Raw genomic sequence first — 19378 nt, 5'->3', positions numbered from 1 at the left:
ATAACACGGTCACCACAAGAAATTAACGCTGAAGCGGTTGACAAAAAATCCCATCCGAAAATCATGAGATGCGCACAAGGTGAGAGCACAGCAAACTGCACATGATGGCGGATGCCGTCGATAACAACTCGTACGGTGAACTTCGCTGAAGGGCGCAAAGGGACGTCATTGGCTCCACGGAGTTCAGGCCCATCATATGGGGTTGTCACTTTTCGCAAACGGTAGCACAAATCAGCGTGAATGACAGAAATTGCAGCCCCTGTATCAATCAAAGCTTCAACCGGTAAACCTTCAGCGATAACAGCAATCACGTTATACGGGCTATCCGGCGGACTTTTAGTAAGTTTGCAGAGTGCAGTTTGACCTCCGGAAACTGCAACACTTAGTTTTCCGGATGGCGGACAGGGAGAACAGTTGCGGGGCGGAGAGGGGAAACTGAGCGGCGGTATGGGGATGTGGACCGGCGTCGGGATACATGGTTCCCACGAGGCTCAGAGGAAGATACTGGAGGTGGGGAGGATCGTCGAGGTGGGCTTGGTATAGACCGGCGTAGATAATATGAGGTTGAAGGCATGTCGCATTCGAAGGTGGCGTAACCACGGCGCTCGTTCTGAAGGCGGCGACGACAGAAGCGGGGTATATGTCCTCTAATACCACAGTAATAGCAGCCTGGTCGGGGGGGACGCCAAGGTGCGTAATTGGGTTGTGTAGGTTGATCCATCGCCATTGCATTGACGTGATTGTATGTTGGTGCTGGTTGGGGCGGGGGAACCAAAGAAGGGGAGGATGCAGCGACGTGCGCGTAGGTCGGCGCTGGGCGGTTTGCAGAAGGTTCGGTTGTCATAGGGCGGCTGATGGTAGCTAACTCTTCTTTAATCATGTTACGGAGAACGGCGTCATTAGGAGGTGCGGAAGAATGATCGCAGCATGTCGACAGAAAGGATTGAGGGCTTGAAGCTCCTCGCGGATGATTGCTCGAATCATTGCCCGCAGACCAAGGTCAGCAGCGGTCGGACCAGTTGCGAAGCCAGGCTGTAATCGAGAGGACTGCAGCTGGTCGAGGCGTTGACAGGTCGCAATAATTGAGTCAACACTTGAAGGATTCTGGGCAACTAAAGTGTGATATGCCATAGCATTGATCCCTTTTAAGACGAGATGCACAGGTTCAGGTTCCGTCATGGTGGGGCTAATGCGCCGACAAAGTGCAAGAACAGCCTCTATGTAAGACGCATATGATTCATCGGGACCTTGAAAGCGGGAAGCGAGCTTGTTTCTCGCGATCTCAGTCCGAACTGCCGGGTCGGCGAATTATTGGCGGAATTGCTGTTTGAAAGTGGTCCAGTTAGTAGTGTGGGGTTCGCGATTAATGAACCAGTTTCTGGCGACCTCAATTAGATAGAACGAAACGTTGAGGAATTTCAAAGCATCGTCCCACCAGTCATAGGCAATGCAGCGTTCATATGTGTCAAGCCAGTCATCCACGTCTTCGTCACGACGACCGGCGAACAGCGGTGGGTCGCGTTGACGTGTGGGCAGAGTCGGAGGCATCGGTGCAGCTGAGGTAGAGGGTCCGGCCGGGTCGGGATTGCTCTCGGTGGACATGGTTATGGTGGTAGTTGCCAAACGGCGACCGGAACGTAGCTCCAGTGAGAGGCAGCAAGGGGATCGAATTCGACCTCCACCACTTGTGAAAGAAGGCTAGGTTGAGACGGCAAGGTCGTGATGGCAAGGCCAGCGATGCCTTGTCTAGCGTTTTAATCCGGTGACAAAACCCAGGCGCGTGCCGGAGCCAGCACCGCGGGACGATGATGATGGTATGTACAAATGAAAGAGGAAGATCATGGCATATACAAATTAAAGAACATCCACGGAAGGCTCACAATATTACAGAGTTTCTGGGAACAAATAACATCTTATCTGACATTCAGCATGGATTTCGACGGGGGTTTAGCACGTTAACACATTTATTTAAATTTGTGCATGACATTATGCTAGCCTAGATTTTAGTAAACAAATTGATTCTATATTTCTTGACTTCTCTAAAGCTTCTGAAACTGTAATTCATTCAAAGCTCCTGCACAAACTGAACCTTGTATTAAAATTCCAACCTTGCTTAACTGGATATCTATCTATCTTTCTGGCCGCTCTTAGTATGTAGCATACAATTCTGCTGAATCCAGTGTCGTCCCAGTCTTTTCTGGTGTGCCAAAAGGATTCGTCTTAGGACCCTTACTTTTCTTGCTTTATATTAACGACCTTCCGAATAAAGTCCAATCTAAAATCCGCGTGTATGCCGACGATTGGGTCCTACACAGCACCATCCATTCCTTTGAGGATCATTATCGTCTTAACGAATCACTTGTTGCATTTTCTGAATGGTGCGTACCAATGGTGCGTACTGTCTTTATAACCTGAATTCAATGATTAGTTGGTTTGTGGTTGATTGTGCGATTGTTTGTTGATATTGTACTGAATAATTACCTTACCTTTTTTATTTTCCTGTCTGTATTTTGACATTTTATAACAGTTCATCGCCCTCCGTTTTTGCCTCTTCAATTAACAGCGTATAACTGGAAAGCGTCTCTGAATATAAGTATCTGGGTATTACTTTCACTACTAACCTATCTTGGTCAAAAAACATATCGACCTAATTTGCGGTAAAGCCCTTAAGAAATTAGGTTACCTGAGACGTAACTTAGATCAAGCTCCATGTGACGTAAAGTTATTGATGTACAAATCGGTAATCCTTCCCATACTTGCGTATGTTTGCGTTATATGAAATCCTCATAAACTAACTGATATCTCATAGATCGAAAGTGTAAAAAAAAAGCGGTTCGTTTCATTTGTCACCAGTATCACCGGAATGTTTCGCCCACTTCCGTCCTTCCTTCATTGCAGCTAACACCATTATCAAGTCGCCTTGAAACTACTCCTTGAAATTACTCCATCGTGCATGGTCATTATAGGCTGTCGTCTACCAGTTATATTAATCCAGCGCATCGTACATCCACAAGAAATTATCATGAACTAATCCTTAGCACCCACTTTGCCAGAAGCGATACATTTGAACAGTTTTTTCCCTCGTACGATCGAGGCTAGGAACAGAATACCTGGATCACATCGTTAGGGCAATCAGCCACTGTTATTCACTGTCTTTATACCCTGAATTCAATGATTAGTTGGTTTCTGTGTTTGATTGTTTGTGCGATTGTTTGTGGATATTGTACTGCATAATTACCTTACCTTTTTTATTTTCCCTTTGTCATTTCTTAAATTATGCACTCCCCCACCCTACTCCTGCTATAGCTCCAGATGGAGCTGCAGTATGTAATAAATAAATAAATAAATAAATAAATAAATAAATAAATAAATAAATAAATAAATAAATAAATAAATAAATAAATAAATAAATAAATAAATAAATAAATAAATAAATAAATAAATAAATAAATAAATAAATAAACCCAGAGAGACACGATTCCAGTTGTTCGATTGATAAGATTTATTGGGGAACATTGGGGTTAGGGGTAGTTGGTTAGGAAAGAGCAGGAGTCCGTTGACCTCAGCAGCGACTCTGGCTCGCTGCACTAGCAGGAGCTGATGTTGCGCGTCCGAGTCGGCTAGAAGGTCCTCCAACTCCAACATTTCGCTGACCTCTTGCGTGGAGAATTCCAGTTGCTCGAACCCTCATTGAGCTGCTCTCGCCTTGATCGCCGCCGTCAGGCGGCGTTCTACGCACGTGTGTTCGGAACTGTGGCGCCATTTTTGGGGAGCGGGCGGAGGTCTCAGACAGCAAACTCTAATCGTGAAATACGGCTATGTACTCGAATATTCACATTTCGCTGCCAAGACAAGCAGACATTAGTGGCCGGGTGAAGGAGAATTTGTGCCCGGACGTTGGCTGTCGGTTTTGTTCCGAAGTCCTCTCAAGGTCTTCGTAAACGATAGCTAAAATCATTTCATGCTTAAGAAAACTGCGCCATTGTAACACACCTTCCGCTCGGAGGATATGTTTCAGCTTCCAGCGTTTTACTGAATATTACCCGATGTTCGTTCAGCCTCAAAAAGCGTCAACCCCGTTTTCTAGGCCATATACATTGTTTTACAAATACAAATTTTACTGAGCATAAAATTTTGTTGCATTTTTTAGAACACATCAGCCATATTCGTGGGCATTGTAGCCGAAATAAAATTTCTATGCAGGTGGCCATTAAGAATGATGCACTTAAGACTAATGTAGGTAAAAGTGCAGCAAAAGTTGGATATAAGTCAAGCCTTATAATACAAGTTTTAGGCTGTAAAATACAGGGTGTAGATTGTATAATACTTAGTATAGATTGCATATTATAGATAATGCAATATATAGCAGTAGGAAGGCTTATCTGTAACTTGGAAACAAAAATGCATTGGACCCATGGAAGCGACTTGCTTTACATATTTGCTAACGACCAGCGCCTACTACATGATGTGCTGCAGCGCTATGATACCTAGATATGGTCATGCCTAAACTTCAGCGCATCGGAATCGCAGCCGACTAAGCTTGCGAGCTAACTGCCTACCACAAGGGGCCTAATACGTTTATTGAATACGATTCTTCATCAATGGCGTTAAACTTTGTGACATAGGCATTCTACAAAGTGAAAAACACGCAGGCGCCTGTCAGGTATGACGTGTCTGCGGTTTTTTAAAGGTACTAGAATTGGTAAGTTGAGATGTGTACCTTTAGCAAAGTTATGACAAATGTGCTGATGCTGGTGCTTATTGCTGTCATCAGTGTCATCAGATTGCTGCAACAAAATGATTTCCAGCGCTCAGTACTAGCAGTCGGCAAAATGGTGCTAATCTAACGGCCTTATCAGAAAAATATGGGCATATGGGAGTTTTCGCTTCCTCAAGCAATTGGTAATATACAAAGGCACACACGGACACGTCCATATAAAGCAGGGAATACAGAATAGACTTCAAGACGGGTACGTTAGCCAAATCTTTTATAAGTAGTAAATAAAATTCCAAAAATTATTACAAAATATATGAAGATGTGCATCAGCAGTTCTTCACAATGGGGGAGATTACACGCGAATTCTCGCAATGAAATTAATTTCCGCCAAACTGCAATTCTTCTGAATGCCGCCAAAAGCATATGTTCTGTATGGTAATAATTATCCTAAGACACTCTGCATAAATCAAGGCTGTGAATTGTTCTCGATAGAACTGCCTTCTTCGCAGTCATCTTCAATGACCTTGTACCGCCGGAAGAGGTTCCTGGCAAGGCTGCGACTGCTGGTGGTGGCGCTCTCCAGAATGGAGGACCCAGAAGACAGGGTCTTCTGCGACATGGCACGCAGGACGCTTCCGATGCCTGCCCGCGACCCTCCGTATACAAGAGCCAGCAAGTCGGTGGGTGATTCGCGCTGATCCGGCTCCTCTGCGTGCTCCTGGTGCCTTTGGGAACTTCTCTTCCCTGGGTGCCACTCCTTTTTGGTTACCTCTCCTCCACCCCAGTCCCTGCTTTTACTGCTCTCTTCACTTCCTGACGTTTCGAGCTTGCTTTTCACTATCTTCTTGTCGAGATCTTTGCATTTTTTGTGATGTAGCTCGGCGCGCATTGCTAGTTTCTTCGACTTTTTCTTGTCTTTCTTCTCGACGTTACTTTCATGGTCCCCGGGAATTAAAGGATCGCCTTTACCGTCGTCGAACAAATATTGTTTTCCTTTCTTCAAATCTGGATCCGCGTGTTTCTCTCCTAGACCATTGGATGGCTCTTTTTTGAGGAGACTTTTGTGTGTCTTGACGTCATCTTTGTCGAGTTTGTTCCTGAAAAAATTAAGTAGGAAGTATGAACTACAACATAATGTCTTAACAACTGCGTTTTTGTCCATCCGCTACCGTAGCCATTAATGAATCTATTGCTAATGAGAGAAGAGCTCAGCGCAAAATATCGGCTCTTGTTCGGCCTTAAAATACAAAGCACACCAATTTCCTGATATTGAACAGAGCATTTTAGATAATATTCGCTATAACTGCGAAAGCTGATCTGGGTCCAATATTTCCGAAATAAAAAGTGGTCTAAAGAGGCCCTTCGACTGGCGATAGATTGAATTGTGTCCTCGCATATATGCAAAAATCAATGCCAAGCCACTAATATGCAGCAGTTGAACTGTAAGAAGACCACAGTCGCAAATCGTTAGAAAATTTCAGACACGGAAATGACCAACAGTAGTGTTTTGAGGATAGCTGCCGAAACCGCGAGATAGCGCACTGCGTAAAAACAGCGATACGCGAGCTGGATTCGTCTGCAGGAGAGATTCCCCGCCTCAGAACCTTGCCGAGACTTGTGCAGCTGTTCGTGCATCTCATTCGCGCTCAGCCGCCGCAGGTCAGATGTATTAAACTCACTGCTAGGTTTGTGGCAGTTACGCTGTATTTGAATCGCTTAGCAGCCACATGTGAAGAATGGGTACTGAAATGCGAAACAGCCAATGAAAGCCAAAAACTTTTCTTTTCAAGCCAGTTTCTCATAAGCCGGCAGTCTCAGACCGAGACATTCGCGGTAGTTTCTAAAAGAAGGTTTATAATACCAACAGGTTGCTGGGGCACAACAATAATTGTAAGACACTCTTATATGCTACCATCATTTCGGGACTGCTGTTAGCAACAGCATGTAAAGTAAAGATCACTAGATACTTGGGACAACAACACGCGCACAATGTTATCCGGGAATACGTGATCTGACTCGTGTTTTCCAGTTTCGCTTAATGTCGTGATGACATTCCATGGTGACATCGCATGCTTCGGTGAACTCGTTTTCAAACAACATTTGGCGATACTATAATAAAAAAAGCAGTAAACAAAAACTATAAACTGAAGTACACGCCCTGTCTCACCCGAGTATTTGTTGCGTGGATACCATATGGATGAAAGAGATATCCACTTGTTTAATAGCGCATGGCAGACTAGCACGTAAATGTTTTTGCAAGATTTATATCGAATTTCCGAAATTTCCCGTGTCTGCTTTTGCTTATAAACATGCACCTTTGTTCTTCGGTCATTGGTTGCGCAGCAACTCAAAAAGAGGCAGAACTGCATTATTAAGGCGGAAAACGCTGAAGACCGGCTAGATGAGCCCGTCAGCGCCCCGTCCCGTCTGTCGGCATCAATATTGGAGCACGTGGGCAATTCATCCATGTATTATGACGTCATTCCCTGAAGCTTCTAGGTTTCTTTATCTATCTTTTGTTTAATTCAGTCATTCGTTGCGTATTTAGTTAATCACTGGAAACACAGATGCAAGTAAATGCACCCCGTCTATGCTCCTTGCTGCGTTTCGAACTTCGGAATATAAGGACGTCCTGTGTTTGAGTGTTGTTTTATGCGAGCACCCTGCCTTTTCAAGAAAGGAAAGTGTACACTGACGCAGTCCATTTCTGTTTGATAATCGCGTCAGGCAATATTTGTCACATGGATCTCCCATGTCTCCGAGAGCAATGCGCATTTCATATCACACGACAAGGAAGCAGGACCGCACAAGTTGTTTTCCAGAAAACATGACCGAGTGATTGTTCTTCGCTAAACGATACTCACTCAGGTCGCTCCGGCTCAGGTGTTGGAGTATTGGTGAATATGCAACTAGAATGAAAGAAGCGACAGATATTATGTATCGTAAGCCAGTTTGGTGAGAAGTCAATTTCGTCAAAGAGAGAGAGTATATCCGCATTTTTTTCAACTCGTAATGACGGCTGACAAAGCCTGACTGAGGATGCAAGCCGAACTAAACAAATATGGGCCCTTATAGACTGAATTTGTACGCAAGTGTAACATGCATATCAACACTGCAGAAAATGTGCACTTTACGAGCAAAAGTTGGAGCTTTTAGTCTGGAGAATGTATTTCTGTACAAGCGACCGTGCCTACAACTTTCAAATTTTAGAGATTCAGTAGGACTAAATGTATGAAATTATTGCCAAGATTCCCCTCAGGGCAGCACTAGTGTGCTGAATTCTTTTAACGTTTTTCTTGTAGTAAGGTATGTACTCTTTAAAGAGGCCGTATATGACACACGCATCCACTGAAGCTTTTCGCGACAGCCAATTTCGCTTTCTGCCATCCCTGAAGACGGTGAGACGGTGGAAGGTTTCAAAATGAATAACAATTGTGGCTAATGAAGAGCTGTTAAATTTCGTTGCCAGTTATAATGCCACTACCGCACGCTTCTGCACTTGGTTGTTGCATAATGCGAATTGTTCAAATGACCACGATTCTCTTCAATAAATTATGATGGAAGTTAGCAGTAAGCTTTTGCCCCTGATCGTATTCCCGTTTCTCTAGAAATTGTCTTCAGAACAAGCTTTATAGATCCAGAATGGTTGCCAAGTCTGTTTTGAAGCACCATGCTTTCGAACCATTATTGCACTTTGTAGACAATCAAAATCTCTAAATGTGACCAAGTGTGGGCAAAATATCTTATCACTGTTGTGGCATATCATTAAGTCCAACTTGCAAGTGCTTGAATGAAGCGCCCAGGCCTTTGAAAATTTGTACAGTGCCTGTATGCCCGATGGGGTGGAAGCAGTTTCAAGCCAAAGTACGCCAGCAAGATAATCGCAGTGTTTAGCACTAATTCATCGTAACGTCGACTGAGCTCCTTTGTTGTAGAAATGTTCAATTGGCCTATCATTACATTCAGTAGGTGCACTAGATATTGAATTCTCTGTAATTTTCTGCTGCGTGAACTTCACACGAAACTTTTGTTGCCATCTAATGAATTTCGACGCATAGCGTGATGGGCAGGAGATGCGTGCGGCAGAAAATACCATAACATGCTCAAAGCCGGACCTTTATTGTGCATATAGATGGGAGGGAAACTAAATTTCCTTTTTACAATGAGCATATGGTTTTGTTTGGCGAAGTCTATAAATTTAGAACTTGCTTTTCCCTAACAATTTGAAGAAAACAGGAATATTGATGTTCGATTGGATTCAGGACGACTGCGAAAATGAGCATACGCCATGAGCGTAATGATACAGAATGTATGACAAACCAGAATACACAACAAAGAAATACACGTCAGGCCATCGCCGGCTTATTTAGCAAGTAAAACTGCGTATGCCAACCACAATATTAACGTGGCTCTCAGAGGCCATTCTGAGCCGGAATTTGGTCCAAGATGGGGCGACCGGTCTTTTTCAGTGCAAATGTCGCAAGGTTTCAACTAGTGCCGGGAAGGGTGAACGTAATATCAGCCATAAATGAGCATGTTTATGCCTTACGCAATTAAAATATTCTACACCACAATGTTTACTACAAGCTTTTTATGCAGTTGCCTTAACTCTCCACTGAAGTTTTTGTTTTCCGTACTCAGGTAACACACGTTTGAAGTGCTCACCTGCAGCTGGAAGCACTTAGGACGGAAGGGGTGCGCGCTTTGCCCTTCTTTGATTTTGCTTTCACTTCTATCGACTCATCGGAGTCGACGGCCGCTAGCGTCTTTTTCTGAGACCGAGCTGCAGTCGATTTAGACTTTTTCGGTGGGGGCATCAGTTCTTCTGATTCTTCAGGCTCAGGCACTGCCAAAGCCTTTCTCGGCGAACTTGCTGCTGTCCCTTTGGCTTTTTTGGACTTTGGCTTGAGTTCTACTGATACTTCAGACTCAGGCTCCGCAATGACCTTCTTAGGCTGCCGAGGTTTTTTGACCCTGGGCTCCGCTTCGAATGACTCAAACGAATCGTCAACCGGAGGGGGTTTCTTTTTATACTTGGCATCCTCGTCGCCTTTGGCCGCTGCGTCCTTGTCCTCAGGCCTGCATTTCGAAAAAGCCAAATGTCTCGCGATACCTATTTGGCTGACTTTAGACTACGAATTCAACTGGCTAAGCGTGTGATAGGGTATGTAGAATACTAAACATGGTCAAATATTCCAGTTTCCTCACACAGTATTATCTAAGCGCAATCAAAGTTTTCAAGCTTTCTAGTACAAACGAGCCCGATCCTCTTGCCCAGGCACCAATGAAGTTTGTATCCGTTAAGGTTAATACAGATGCGCGAGTCTTCCGCCTCTACATGATACTGAAAAGGAAAAACAATTTTTGAAGACTTTTTTTCAAATGCCCTTTTACAGCTAGCCTGAAACTATCGCCAACATAAACATACCTTAAGGGAGGCGGTGTGCTAGAGTATACAAAGAGTGTTTCTTTCTAAGCTACACATTCTTTATAGAATTTTACTGTGCAAGGTGCCAATGCTGGCTCATATGCTGTGGTGCTGGGACAAAACCTCCGAACACGGCAGCCTTTAACGACTAATACGACGCCGAGAACAGTCTGCTTAGGTTTCTGAGCGAACTTACTCGGGAGGAGCTCCTTTGTCATCCTCCTCACCCGGCGGCTTTTCCTCCTGTGGTTTCGGCTGTCTGGAGTACAATGTTGACATAAAGAGGGCCATGAACATGGCCGGGATGCCGACTGCCAGGTACGTCGCTACGCTGAACCAGAATCCACTCTGGAGTTGAGGAGAGAGTTGTTAGCCAGTGTGCCGATTGCCAGAAATTACGTCCAAGCGGCATTTTAAGCTAGACAAAACATTGTTATTGAAATAATATTGGGCGCAGCTCAAACGTTTAAACCAGACCGCAAGAAAAAAAACACGTTCGGAGCTGGAATGCGTATCTCTATGGCAACTACTTGATGAAGTGGTTTCCTATTAGTAAAACAGCTACACTGTCCATTACAGTTCGTTATCTGACGTCATCACCTTAATAACAAAGCCGGATCAACTATGCTCATACCTTTTCGAAGAAGTGTTCAACCATTGCAGTTTCGTATTCAGAATAGTTAGCGCCCGTTTCCGTTCTTTTTTTTTTTCGCAAATACAAAAAAGAAAAACACTGTATAGTTGATTGTCAGATCTTTCCCAAAATGATCACCCGTGACAGCTTTCCAAGCTACAATACAATATCCCAACAACATTTAGGTAATCCAATATCCTCGACAATGTCGATCCATGACCATTTAATTTCATCGTAATTACTGCACACACCGAAGTGCGACTTAACTGCGTATCGCTTTATTCGAAATGGCATTTCGTGCTCCACCGGAGTTTCTTTACCCTCTTTTCTACTAACAACTGGTTGGATCAAAAACATTGGGGCATTTTAACATTATGCCATCATTACTGCGAATCTTCAGTTAGCTCTGGTTAGACCAGGCTCAATATTTCTTCTATAATATGCATGTGTTATCCCCTCCCTGTAATATTCATATGCTTGGGATTGCATTTGCATACTGCATTATAGGAACCAAACATAATATGCAACCTAATGCGCGCAGTAATATACCTTTTTTTCAACCGTTATAATCTAATAATCTTGGTAATAATAATTTTCTACTATTATAATCTGACCGAGTTGGCAATTTAGTTACAAAAATGTGCATTTTATTCCAAATAAATGTGATTATTTTGCAACAGAATTGACTTATTTTTATTGTTAAAAAATTGAAGTGGAATGGTTTGGCTGCCGATGGCGAAATACAGAGCAGGTCAAAAGAAAGCTCCAACCAGCGGCCCTCATGCATTCACAAGGTTAAACCTGTTGTCTTTTATTATATTGCCTTCTGCTGAAATTATGTCATTAAATGTTTTTTAATTGACGTTGATTACTATTTTTTCAATGCTTACTGTATATAGGTTATTTCTAATTCAGAAGAGAAGCGTGCAGTAAGAGCAGAGGGGACGTGGTTACTACTGTCTGTCATGCGAGCAGTCATGACGTGTTCGCATCGTAAATGACATTTCCTGTAAGGGCTAAAGTTGAAGGGGCGAATGTCAACCGGACACAACTCCATCAAGCGAGCGCAGTGTGTCGATTTCGCATAGGGTACCGGCCTACGTAACCCTCATCGAGCTACTCAACTCTAATAATGACATTGCTCCGGCGGGAGGAAAACGAACCGGCTTCAGGACAGACACTACGGAATAGCAAAATATTGGCAGTAAATTATGAGGACATAAATGAAAGCACCATACAGTGGAATCGCATAAACTGTTGGCTAGCAGCAGATCAAATGCAATGCTGTCACCTGCCATTAGGTATATTAGGTGCTATAACCAGCGTCTGCTACGTATATTCGTCATACAAATTTCCCTCATGTATTGTTAAAAGCCAGTTGTTTTGAAGCTGTAGTCTTGACATGCTTGTTTACGTTTTTTCAAGATAGATCCCACCACAGTGACGCCAAGTGCAACCCGACAACAAGCAATGGCAACATAAACCGTCGGAGCATATTAACTCGCAGTCGGATATGGTAAACACATCCGCATAGCACCTGACATGAAAGGATTGATTTTAAGCATTTCTCACGACACGCTGACTAATATCACGGAGGACCAACCTGCATCCACTTCGCATGAGAAGCCGCTGGCGGCAGCTTATTCAAACAAATCTCCATCGTGTGCATGAACATGTTGTAACTTCTGTCCTGGATTTTATTGCGTTATCAGAAACAGGAAGAGTAAATTTAAAGGCACAGCTTAATTGTTTTGTAGCAGTGTGAACGTGGTGCTGGACACAGGGAGAATGTCAGTGGTCGCTGTACAGGGCGCAGTGGCCAAAAACAGTTATTGGTGCTGAGTGGCTTATGTTCTCCGGGACAAGCAAATGACGGACGACCGGCGAAATTACCTGGCATAGCTATAGATAGGCAGCGACCACTACATTTTTACGAGCCACTTATGCAGCAAGCTTCACCGTACTGTGATCTTCATTCATACGTATATTTCAAGCTCCCTGCAAGTGTGCATTTAAATAGCTTTTTTCCTGCGATGAGGATCATTTTCGCCACTCTGTTTAAGACTCCAGACAAATACTCCTTCTTTATACAAGGGCCTAGAGCACTACAGAAATCTTTCAATTAGAGCAAAACGAACTAAGCACTGAAGAGCGATGGCAGGTTCATCTTTCAGATGTCCCGTTTTGACTTCTCTTATTGCACGTTTTCTCTTGTGGTGCATCATCAACTAGACTGTCAGTAACGCAGGAAAATTTGGAACAACGACTGCCCGACGGCAGCTTTTCTTGCTATCATGCGAGTGGCACAGCAAGCAAACTATGTGGTTTTTTTTCAATGATATAACGTCTCGCTTGTTCAACGCATTTCACATGGTGACTGCTTCCCGCGGGTGCACACATTACGCAGCTGGAAGATCGCGGTTCGAAACAACGATACAGGTTGCATAAACAGTATGAGGAAACAGTAAGCAACAAACTGAAATTTGCCATCACATCAATACAGTACACATACGGAGCTCAAGGGGGCTTTTATCACCGAAAGACACTATGAAAACTCACGTTTTCTAAAAAGGTATGTTATGACATCGATATGCATCTTATAAATACCGCTCCAAAAAACAAAGCCCATTTTAAGGCCATGCTCATGTAAACAAGGCTAATAATTCCTGTTGTCCTCTGAAGTCAAGTGCCTAGTTCTCCACAAGGTCTAGGCTTTAGCTTCACTCCGGCACTTACGAAAGGGTACATGACTCCCTTGCAGCCCACCTCCCATGCGGACCTGTACATAGTGTGGGCAGGCTTGCAGTTTCCTACCGTATCCTTCATCTGCGAAAAGCATGAACAAATGAAACGCGCAGAGAGAACCTTCTTTATTTGGAAACTTACCACAGAGTGTTGGCTATTACCATGTCAAAAAAAGAATGCGTAAAGCAGAGTCAATTTACGTCCCGACCAACCTTTATGCTTTGAGAAAACTACAACGATGCTCGTAAGCTGTGACAAACTGACACCGACAATAAGGTTGGAGGTATATATATATATATATATATATATATATATATATATATATATATATATATATATATATATATATATATATATAGTGCAATAAAACATACAACCTTGGCTCATACACGTAAGCACAAATAAATAAATGATTAATCGACGCTTTGGCAGGCTCCCTGCCTTTCTCAAGATTGAATGTTTAGGGTTGTGCTTGACTTACTAAACCACTTGCAACTGGAGGAGACGCAAATACAAAGAGAATATGTGTACATACAAACAGACAGCGCACGCACAATAAACACCCACATAAACACAGTGAGAAGTCAGGCGCAGTCAGGCTAGAGTCCCTAGAAGTATTTGCTAGTCTGCCGTCCGAGCGGGGTTCCCTATGGAACCGGTTGGCCGCTTCCCGGATGAAAGCGCAGGGGGCGCTGTACGCATTCGGAGCGTGGTCGCGTTGTGTACGTGGTGCTGTGGCGGTCGTACCGTACTGCGAATCTGCGCCGCGCTGATCCGTGACAAGGCTCGTGCATCACGTGCACTTTTTTTCGCTCGCGAGCCGGAATGCGCGCAAATTAGCTAGCATGTGTGCAAATGTGCCTTTTTTATGGATATGTGATCGCGTCATGTCCAGAAAACGGGGTAAGCGTGATAGCACGTGTTTCTTGCCCGGGTGCAAGACCGGGTAGCGCTCGTGCAAGGTGAAGTGTTCTCTCTTCAGGACACCGAAAGACGCAGGGAAGAGGCAAGAGTGGGAGCGCAACATCAAGCGCGGCTGCAAAGGCAATAACATTGTTTATTGTCTCAGCTAGGGCATAAAGGAATATGCAAAACGAAAATTAAAAGGCGTAATAAATGAAAGAAAATAGACTGGCTGTGTTCTAATAAAATTCAAGAGAGAACGATGATAAGGCCCTTGCGTGCAAGCAATATGTACGAAGATGGGTTGCTCTGTGAAAGGCCGGCTTCAGTGGCGGGCAAACCCACAAGTGGTGAATATCTTCCTCATTATTTTGTGAGTTGCAGACAAAAAATCCTGGACGTTGATATAAATATTGGTATATATAAATATCGGATGATCCGGATCGGGGTTGCCCTCACATTATTGTAACACGAATAAGCTAGTGTCGACGTTTGTGAGCGACACTTCAAACCCTGCTTTATTGAGCGAAGTTTTAAGACAGGTAAAGGTAATTGAGATTCCACGGAATGTTACGCAACTCACGAAGGATGCCATCTCAACGCTGTTTCCTGACACTCCAAAATACTTGTTGAAACCCCTGCCTCTCAAGAGAAAGGAGCGCAACTTGTACGAGCTAAAACAGTCAGCAGGGAAACCTGCAGAGAAAAAAAAGCGCACTGATCCTGAAGCATCAGTGGAGCCAGTTGAAGAATACAGCGGTGGTGAATCGTGTGACACGAGTCTGCTCCAGGAATGCAGAAAGCTGCATGCCACCGCCACTGGGGACAAATGCCGATCTTTCTGATGTTGAACAATGAACATTCGCATAGTGCCACTCAAGCGAGGACGAATCTCCGGAGGCAATTGCCATTGGCGAGTTCTGTTCCATCGCAGTGGTGAAGCTGCCATGAATGCTATGTGCATTCGAGGAAACAAAGTCAAGGAGATAGCTGTAAAGTCGACAGAAGAGGTAATTAATCTTATTCAGGACATTGCGAAACTCAGCTTGTGTCCTGGCAGCGGATTGAAGCTAGCTATTACCAAGACCTTTCCCACCTACAATGGGCGTTGCTTAATTTGCGACGAACTGTACCATTATTTCTGATGCAACATGCATATAGCCTGCAAGTACTTGCGAAAGTTAACTCAGAACACCCTGTCAAGAAGAAGAAAAAATTAAGAAACAGATTTCTATGTCTCGAGCAGTTTGTCGTACGAAGGCCAAGGTGGCAAAGCTGGTAAAATCTCTCGGTGAAATGAAAAATGAAAATGAACACCTTCAAGGACAGAGTTTGAAAGAAGTGTTAGTGCCCTTCCTCTCAACTAACAGCTGGCTGTTAAAATATATTTTAGAGGTTGCAAAACGGAAGTCAACAAAAGTGATGGCATATTCTGATGAGTGGCTACTAGGCTTCCTAAGTACCAAAGAATGCATATCAGCAGTTTGCCTGAAGCGCGGTGCGATTTGAAGGGTTCGGGTTCCCATCTTGCTTGCTTTAATTGTGCATGCATCCGAAAGTTTCTAGTTCAACATACGTGTTACAACTTAGCTAAACGTCCGAAGAAGTTAAGATGAAACTATAGCGTGAATGAAAACGCCGGCGACAGCGCTCTGTTGCTCGCACACATGGTCCTTGGAGCCTAGAATGTGCGTATAGTAAAGTTCTCCATGCAAGCGCAATTGTTTGCACAAAATCCTCAGAAGTCTTCATTACAATACGGCACGGCGGTAGCTTCAGCAGGATAATAGGGTATAAAAAGCAGCTTCGTTTCTACATCGGCTCAGGGGCATGCGCACAAAACTTCGCTCACGAAAAAAAAAAAAGTCGCATCCGTGGTTATGCCAGCAACTCGGCTGCGAATTCAATATTACGACTAAACTGAAATCAAAGACTAAAGAGCGGCATCGCATGTACAAGGCACCTGACAGTGAGCATGCAGCGAATGCATTTCGAAGCGCACGGGCGCGCGCGTCGTCTGCTCCGTCAGCAGTGGCGCACTCCGGTTCACCGCAGCGCCACCGCGGCGATCATTCAGCGGCAGCCCCCGCCGCGGCCGGCGGACGGCAGACTAGCAATATTTCTAGGGACCCTAGTCAGGCACAGTCAGGCAGTCCGCCAGGCGCCGGACGAGTGTGAGGCGTATAGAGTAAGGACAGCGCCCAAGCAACATTGCAAGCAGTGACTCCTGACACTCATGAATACGTATTGAGTATGTTGAAAAATGTGTGTGTGTGTGTGTGTGTGTGTGTGTGTGTGTGTGTGTGTGTGTGTGTGTGTGTGTGTGTGTGTGTGTGTGTGTGTGTGTGTGTGTGTGTGTGTGTGTGTGTGTGTGTGTGTGTGTGTGTGTGTGTGTGTGTGTGTGTGTGTGTGTGTGTGTGTGTGTTTGTGTGTGTGTTGGAGGTTAGGGAGCAGCGGTTCTTAGCCTTTCGTAAATATACATTCGATGGGTCGAGTGGTCAATCAGTTCGCGATGCGCGCTGAACGCTGCGAACGCTACACGCCAATGAGGTTTTGCGAGAAGAGGTCCTATGCAATGTGTGGAGAGTTACATTGCTAAGCTCTTTTCCCCTTTTCCTTTCCATCCGTGCACCTGTCTGTCGGGTTGTCGAGTATAATGAGTTTTGAGGAGGCACCTGAAGCCACGAGTTTGCCTCCTCACGTCAAAACGAGATGACGTTTTGACGAGAACACGCACACAAAAACGGCAAAACGGAGGATTGGCAGCTGCTGGTTAGCAGGAGGTGTTTGCGGCCGGGGCATCGGAACCTAGCGATGGGCTACCGGGCGCCGAGAAGAAATGCGGGTCCCAGCGTCAAGGAGTTTGCGAGTATAAGAAAGCTATATGAATGGCGACGTGGTTATACGGGAACAAATATTTTTTTCTTCACTACAATTCCTTTGTTTCTCAGGCTGACCGGGTCCACCTACAGATGTGGGAAGGGGAATGTGTGGACGAGGCAAGACTGAATGCAAACCGAGGCGACGTGTAATTATCAAGCAAGGGAGGACTGCCGTGGAGGGTTGTAGGAAAAAAAAAGGAAAACACCACCGGTAAGAGAGAAAACTCCTAAAGGTCAGCGATTGACATATACTCTGACATAAGCGATCATTCGCCTTGCGGGGCTCGCATAGAATATTTTCCTATATATCCAAGGTTTTGATTTATCCCATTGCTAACTTTTTTCCTTTTTTACTATTTTTACATTTACCCATTGCTACTTACTTTCATTATTAAACACCGTATACAAACGTTACCTGGATGACATCCCAATTTGGACAGACATAGAACAATCACTCCAAGTTTTCATATGGAACTTATATCTTCTACTCTACAATATCCTTCACACACTGGTACTCCTAAACCAAAATTAACTTTCTGGAGGTTGAGATTGCGATGTTAGGAGGCTCGCTTACCACAAATGTAAACAGAAAACTGAACGACCGAGAATAATACCAGAGTACTTTAATTCTCCTAATGGTCATGGAACTGCCGCCGAAGTTTGGTTCCCTTACAAAAGCGGCCGCGAGGGGCGCCTTCACCGATTGAGGGGCCGCGAGCGGCCAGCTGTCCCGGCGGTGTACGGTGTGTTTGCATTCGAAATACTTGCTTTCTCGCTCCTGTTGTTTGGTCTTGTTTTTATTACTTTGTAAATAGTGGACACTGGCTTTGATCATCTGGGAGACTTTTCAAAGTTTTGCACTGCAACATTGCCGACAGGTGCGGTGTGTCCATTAAGCTGCGATATAGAAGTGACCACGGAGCAGTGCATGCTAAAACAAAGGCCGTGTTAGCAGACAGCACTAAATAGGTTTGATTGCGCTTGTTGCTCGCCTGCCTTGCTTATGTAGTCATCCGAGATCAACAGAGGTTTCACGGTATGTCAATTCTGCTGCTACACGCTGTCGACTAGATGGCGTGGGATGCTACTGGATAGTTCATAACTGAGCGTTGGAGACAGTAACACGTGAATGTGCAGAAATGTTGCACTCATTGCAGCTGTGCGCGGTATTCAGGCGCTGGCAAGATAAGTGCACTCTCGCTTGCGATACTTGCATAGCAGAGAATATTTTCACTTGTTCTTTTCAGTTCATTATTTTGAATTTCGGAGCGTATAGCGTTACCATTTGATCGCATAGTTTTAGGATTTGTAAATTGAAAATGCTACGACCGGTATCGCCAAACTCAACAACCCCGATCGAATAACATTGTTTTGACCTTCGTCGTGTTTTGATCAACATTACAGCTTTATACCGAGGTGTTCAGTATAGCAACCTTAAATTATTTTCTCCAACTTTCTCTCTGCTGTCGCCGGCGAGGCACATGCGTAAAATAAAAAAGCGGGCTCCTTATACAGAATGGTCGACATCACACACCCTCACGTAGTTCGGAAATGAGGAAAGCAGCGAATAGTTTTCTAAGGTAACACTTTATTGTGTTGACAAGCGCCAGCAAAGAAACGCAAACTCTGCGGCCCCGATAGCAAGAAAGTGCTTGGCGCTTAAAAAAGCGCGGGTAAACGAGGTTATAACTATGCTTTTCTCACCATATTGAAATGCCCATTTGTCTTATCAGCGACGCGCCATGGGTAAATTTAACGCCTTGAAGCAACTCAGGCTATATTTTTACCACCTAGCGTTCTTTGATTTACACTGACACCGCACGCAGTACCAGGCCGCCTTGCTTTTCGCTCACCAAAAAGCGGCCGCAACGGCCGACATTCGATCCTGCGTTCTTGGGTAGAGCAGCCCAGCGCCATAGCAACTCCACCGCCGCGGCGGGGAAGAAGTTGTAAATCAAAAGCTGATAAGGAGTACAGATGTAAAGAGAGCAAGTAAAGCAAAAGTAAATTTCTACACATCAGAAAAGCAACGCAATGCAGAAAGAGCTCTTAACGGAGCAATGGCACGG

The sequence above is a fragment of the Amblyomma maculatum genome, chromosome 3, assembly GCF_055883805.1.
Source record: "Amblyomma maculatum isolate TAMU_Amacu chromosome 3, ASM5588380v1, whole genome shotgun sequence".
In the NCBI taxonomy this organism is placed as follows: Eukaryota; Metazoa; Arthropoda; class Arachnida; order Ixodida; family Ixodidae; genus Amblyomma; species Amblyomma maculatum.
Note: the sequence above shows the minus strand (reverse complement) of the source record.